Below are 7,514 nucleotides of genomic sequence, written 5' to 3'. Positions count from 1 at the left end.
GCTCTTGCCTCTAAGTCCTCAGTGTTGATATTATAAGTTTATATCATTATGCTCAGCTCAAGAAAAATGTTCCATCTATAATTGTTCTTTAATTTTTCATATTTTCTTGTGTGTGTGTGTGTGTGAGTGGGTATGTATGTGCCCAATGTTAAAGAGGTGCTGGCCCCTGAAGCTGGTTCATAATAGTTGTGAGCTGCCTGATATGAGTGCTGAGAATTAAACTCAGGTCCTCAGCAAGAAAATATATGCTGTTAACCACCAAGACATCTCTCTAGCCAGCCTCCAATCTCCAATTTTTGTTAGTATGCAACGGTCTGCTCAGAACTCAATTATGTAAGAAATGAAAACTAGTCATATGATAGATGTCAAATTCTGTCTTGCTTTTAAAATATTTTTGTTAATTATTTGATAATTTTATTTATTGTATTTTGGTGATATTTACCCCTCCTTATCTCCTCCCATATCTGTCTCATTCTTGCCATCGGTAATTGTTTTTAAGACAAAAGGGAAGAAAAAGGTGTCATCTTATTGAAAAGCTTTCCCAATATCCTATCTTAAAGATTTATTTTTTACATGTGTGAGTATTTTCTGGCATGTATGTATCACATGCATGCCAGTGCCTGTATAGGTTAGAAGAGGGCATCAGTTCTCCTTTAACTAGAGTTACAGATAATTAGGCATCATGTGAGTGCTAGAAACTGACCCTGGGCCCTCTGTAAAAGCAACAAGTGCTCTTAAACAGTGAGCCATCTCCCCAGCTCCAACAGTATAATATGGTTTCTCAGTTTAATGCATTTTCAAATTATTTGTTTTTAATTATCTAATTTGTTCCACTATGTAACTGCCTGAAATCAACTTACTAACATGTCTCATGATAACAGGAAAAATTATTAGCATATATTAGTCATAAATAATAATAGGTTTCATTGTGACCTTTGCATACATGTATATAATGTACTTTGGTACATTATATGTACTCACCCCCAATACTACCTAGCATCATGTCTCCCTAGCATCCATGCTGTAACCTTTTCTCATCCTAAATATGTCTTTTTGTTGCTGTTAATCATGAAATTTAAGGTTACCCATAAAATCCTGGTTAAATCTAACTATTGGCTACACCACTAGTAGAAATTTCTCCCTCTCCCCAGTGATTATTAACTGTTGAGCCCCTCTGACTAACAACAGTCAACTGTCTATAAATATTTAGAGATGAGTGGGGCCACATAAGCCCTCCCCTCCATCAACAGTTAACAGCTCATAAATCTTCAGGAAGGGTGGAATTTCATGAGCCCCTCTAACTAACAACAGTTAAATGTCTATAAATCTTTAGAGATGGGTGGGGCCATGAACATCTTGCCCTTACCAACAATTAACAGCTCATTAATCTTCAGGAAGGGTGGAGCCTTGTGAGCCCCTCCTCCACTGGAAAAATGATTTGAACACTTCAAATAGACACATACACAATTTGTTGTCAAACAATATATCTGAGGTCAATATTTGTGCATTAGGAAAATATTCTCTTCAAAAAATAAATTATTACGTTGTAGAGAACATATAATGATGGAAGTACTTTTTAAAATAATGTGCAGTTATTCTTACCAGAAGATAGGTTAACAAGTAACTATGGAAGTTATATTTTATTGCACAACATTTTAGATTAACACAGAAAGTTTACTCTGAAGTGACAATATTTCCAAGTATAGTTTTCATAACTGATAGAGCTTGTAATTAAAACTTTAAATGTCAGTGTTACAATATGAGAAAATATGTTATTTTCCATTTTCTTTTTAGAGGTTTGACAGGTAAGTAAATTTGAAACCAAAGTACTAGGCCTCACATCTCTGTAAAATCCATTCTAACTGGGTTGCAATCATCTGATATTTTGTATGACATTCTCAGTGGAAATTTTATCCAACTAAAATATCCATCTTCACAGTACCAAGATGTTGAATCTTTTCGTTCATTATATAGATACATTATATGCTATATACAAAATAATAATACTTTTTAAAAAGTTCATGTTCAACATGTATTATTTGCCAATATGTGTGATACACCCACACCTTATTACTAAATCTAAGTATCACTTCAAATTCAGTCACAGGAAGATCTAAAGTTCAAAGATATCTTCAACTACATAGAGAATATAAAAACCAGCCTGGTGTACATCAGACTCTCTCTCTCTCTCTCTTTCTCTCTCTTTCTCTCTCTCTCTCTCTCTCTCTCTCTCTCTCTCTATATATATATATATATATATATATATATATATATATATATATACACACACACATATATATATCCAAAACAATGTAATTGCTGTAGGAAAACAGGGGACAAGAATTCTCATGAATATTTGTACAAGACCCTAAATATACGGGAAAGAAAAGATAATGCAGACAAGTGGGTTCATGTGTGGTGATTAACTAGTTATACCTAACATGCAAAATCAGAGGCAGAAGGATTTAAGAGTTCACAGCCTGCCTCAGAAGCAAAAGCAAAGTTAAGGTGCAACAATAAAACTGGTAAATAGAAGATAGCATCTATGCTTCCACCCTATCAATTCTATCCAATTTCTTCTAGAAGCACTCAAAACTCTCAGAGGTTAAGGTAATTTCAGATTAATATGTTCCCCCAAAAGAGGCCATCTTACAATGAAAGGGATGTTATAAGAATTCACATATGGAGACCAGCACCAGAGTAGCTAGGGCGCAGGGTCAGCTGACACTAGCCAGCTACCAACAACACCCGCCACAGGATCTTAAGACTTCTGGTGAGTGGAACACAGTTTCTGCTCCAATCCAATTGCGTGCGGGACCTGAGACTGCATTAGTTAGGGAAGCAGAAAACCGGCCTGAGTAGGGCCACAAGCCTCTTCCGGTCTGACCAACACCAGGGTAGCTAGAGCACAGGGCCAGCTGACACCTGCCAGCTACCCACGACACCCGGCACAGGACTTTGAGACTTCTGGTGAGTGGAACACAGAGTCTGCTCCAATCTTTAAACAGTGACAACGATAAAAACTAACCCCAGAGATTACCAGATGGTGAAAGGTAAACATAATAATCTTACTAACAGAAACCAAGACCACTCACCATCATCAGAACCCAGCACTCCCACTTCGCCCAGTCCAGGGCACCCCAACACACCGGAAAAGCTAGACCCGGATCTAAAAGCATATCTCATGATGATGGTAGAGGACATCAAGAAGGACTTTAATAACTCACTTAAAGAATTACAGGAGAACATGGCTAAAGAGTTACAAGATCTTAAAGAAAAACAGGATAACACAATCAAACAGGTAGAAGTCCTTAAAGAAAAAAAAGGAAAACACATCCAAACAGATGATAGAAATGAACAAAACCACACTAGACCTAAAAAGGGAAGTAGACACAATAAAGAAAACCCAAAATGAGGCAACAGTGGAGATAGAAACCCTAGGAAAGAAATCTGGAACCATAAATACGAGCATCAGCAACAGAATACAAGAGATGGAAGAGAGAATCTCAGGTGCAGAAGATTCCATAGAGAACATCAGCACAACAATCAAGGAAAATGTAAAACGCAAAAAGATCCTAACTCAAAACATCCAAGAAATATAGGACACAATTAGAAGACCAAACCTATGGATAATAGGAGTGGATGAGAATGAAGATTTTCAACTCAAAGGACCAGCAAACATCTTCAACAAAATTATAGAAGAAAACTTCCCAAATCTAAAGAAAGAGATGCCCATGAACATACAAGAAGCCTATAGAACTCCAAATAGAAGGGACCAAAAAAGAAATACCTCCCAACACATAATAATCAGAACAACAAATGCACTAAATAAAGATAGAATACTAAAAGCGTTAAGAGAAAAAGGCTAAGTAACATATAAAGGCAAGCCTATCAGAATTACACCACATTTTTCACCAGACACTATGAAAGCCAGAAGATCCTGGACAGATGTTATACAGACACTAAGAGAACACAAATTCCAGCCCAGGCTACTATACCCAGCTAAACTCTCAATTACCATAGATGGAGAAACCAAAGTATTCTACCACAAAAACAAATTCACCCATTATCTCTCCAGGAATCCAGCCCTTCAAAGGATAATAACAGAAAAAAACCAATACAAGGACAGGAACCACGCCCTAGAAACAACAAGAAGGTAATCCCTCAACAAACCTAAAAGAAGACAGCCACAAGAACAGAATGCCAATTTATCAACAAAAATAACAGGAGCAACAATTACTTTTCCTTAATATCTCTTAATATCAATGGACTCAACTCCCCAATAAAAAGACATAGACTAACAAACTGGCTACACAAACAAGACCCAACATTTTGCTGCTTACAGGAAACTCATCTCAGAGAAAAAAGATAGACACTACCTCATAATGAAAGGCTGGAAAGCAATTTTCCAAGCATATAGTATGAAGAAAGAAGCTGGAGTAGCCATTCTAATATCTGATAAGATTGACTTCCAACCCAAAGTCATCGAAAAAGACAGGGAAGGGCACTTAATACTCATCAAAGGTAAAATCCTCCAAGAGGAACTATCAATCCTGAATATCTATGCTCCAAATACAAAGGCAGCCACATTCATTAAAGAAACTTTAGTAAATCTCAAAGCACACATTGCACCTCATACAATAATAGTGGGAGACTTCAACACACCACTTTCACCAATGGACAGATCATGGAAACAGAAACTAAACAGGGACACAGTGAAACTAACAGAAGTTATGAATCAAATGGATCTGAGAGATATCTACAGAACATTTTATCCCAAAACAAAAGGATATACCTTCTTCTCAGCACCTCATGGTACCTTCTCCAAAACTGACCACATAATTGGTCACAAAACAGGCCTCAACATATACAAAAATATTTAAATTTCTCCATGCATTCTATCAGATCACCATGGACTAAGGCTGATCTTCAATAACAAAATAAATAATAGAAAGCCAACCTTCACGTGGAAACTGAACAACACTCTTCTCAATGATACCTTGGTCAAGGAAGGAATAAAGAAAGAAATTAAGGACTTTTTAGAGTTCAATGAAAATGAAGCCACAACATACCCAAACTTATGGGACGTAATGAAAGCATTTCTAAGAGGAAAACTCATAGCTCTGAGTGCCTCCAAAAAGAAACTAGAGAGTGCACACATTAGCAGCTTGACAACACAACTAAAAGCACTAGAACAAAAGGAAGCAAATTCACCAAAGAGGAGTAGACAGCAGGAAATAATAAAACTCAGGGGCGAAATCAACCAAGTGGAAACAAGAAGAACTATTCAAAGAATCAACCAATCAAGGAGCTGGTTCTTTGAGAAAATCAACAAGATAGATAAACCCTTAGCCAGACTCACTAGAGGGCACAGGGAAAGCATTCTAATTAACAAAATCAGAAATGAAAAAGGAGACATAACAACAGATCCTGAAGACATACAAAACACCATCAGATCCTTCTACCAAAGGCTATACTCAACAAAACTGGAGAACCTGGATGAAATGGAGAAGTTCCTAGACAGATACCAGGTACCAAAGTTGAATCAAGATCAGGTTAATGATCTAAACAGCCCTATATCCCCCAAAGAAATAGAAGCAGTCATTAATAGTCTCCCAACCAAAAAAAGCCCAGGACCAGATGTGTTTAGTGTAGAGTTCTATCAGACCTTCAAAGAAGATTTAATCCCAGTTCTTCACAAACTATTCCACAAAATAGAAACAGAAGGTACTCTACCCAACTCATTCCATGAAGCCACAATTACTCTGATACCTAAACCACAAAAAGACCTTATAAAGATAGAAAACTTCAGACCAGTATCCCTTATGAATATTGATGCAAAAATTCTCAAAAAAGTTCTTGCTAACCGGATCCAAGAACACATCAAAACAATCATCCAACTTGACCAAGTACATTTTATTCCAGGGATGCAGGGATGGTTCAGTATTCGGAAATCCATCAACGTAATCCAGTATATAAACAAACTCAAAGACAAAAACCACATGGTCATCTCGTTAGATGCGGAAAAAGCATTTGACAAGATCCAACACCCATTCATGATAAAAGTCTTGGAAAGATCAGGAATTCAAGGCCCATACCTAAACATGATAAAAGCAATCTACAGCAAACCAGTAGCCAACATCAAAGTAAATTGTGAGAAGCTTGAAGCAATCCCTCTAAAATCAGGGACTAGACAAGGCTGTCCACTTTCTCCATACCTATTCAACATAGTACTTGAAGTCCTAGCCAGAGCAATTCGACAACAAAAGGAGATCAAAGGGATACAAATTGGAAAAGATGAAATCAAAATATCACTTTTTGCAGATGATATGATAGTATATATAAGTGACCCTAAGAATTCCACCAGAGAACTCCTAAGCCTGATAAACAGCTTCGGTGAAGTAGCTGGATATAAAATTAACTCAAACAAATCAATGGCCTTTCTCTACACAAAGAATAAACAGGCTGAGAAAGAAATTAGGGAAACAACACCCTTCTCAATAGTCACAAATAATATAAAATATCTTGGCGTGACTCTAACTAAGGAAGTGAAAGATCTGTATAATAAAAACTTCAAGTCTCTGAAGAAAGAAATTATAGAAGATCTCAGAAGATGGAAAGATCTCCCATGCTCATGGATTGGCAGGATCAATATTGTAAAAATGGCTATCTTTCTGAAAGCAATCTACAGATTCAATACAATCCCCATCAAAATTCCAACTCAATTCTTCAACGAGTTAGAAAGTGCAATCTGCAAATTCATCTGGAATAACAAAAAACCTAGGATAGCAAAAACTCTTCTCAAGGATAAAAGAACCTCTGGTGGAATCACCATGCAGGACCTAAAGCTTTACTACAGAGCAATTGTGATAAAAACTGCATGGTACTGGTATAGTGACAGACAAATAGACCAATGGAATAGAATTGATGACCCAGAAATGAACCCACACACCTACGGTCACTTGATCTTCGACAAGGGAGCTAAAAACATCCAGTGGAAGAAAGACAGCATTTTCAACAAATGGTCCTGGCACAACTGGTTGTTAATATGTAGAAGAATGTGAATAGATCCATTCCTATCTCCTTGTACTAAGGTCAAGTCTAAGTGGATCAAGGAACTTCACATAAAACCAGAGACACTGAAACTTATAGAGGAGAAAGTGGGGAAAAGCCTTGAAGATATGGGCACAGGGGAAAAATTCTTGAATAGAACAGCAATGGCTTGTGCTGTAAGATCAAGAATTGACAAGTGGGACCTCATGAAACTGCAAAGCTTCTGCAAGGCAAAAGACACCATCAATAAGACAAAAAAACCACCAACAGATTGGGAAAGGATCTTTACCTATCCTAAATCAGATAAGGGACTAATATCCAATATATATAAAGGACTCCAGAAATTCAAATAACCCCATTAAAAAATAGGGTTCAGAACTGAACAAAGAATTCTCACCTGAGGAATACCGAATGGCAGAGAAGCACCTGAAAAAATGTTCAACATCCTTAATCATTTGGGA

Source organism: Mus caroli, unplaced genomic scaffold, assembly GCF_978045245.1.
Source record: "Mus caroli unplaced genomic scaffold, Mus_caroli_1 scaffold_5, whole genome shotgun sequence".
NCBI classification, from domain to species: Eukaryota; Metazoa; Chordata; class Mammalia; order Rodentia; family Muridae; genus Mus; species Mus caroli.
This window is presented reverse-complemented; position numbering follows the sequence as displayed.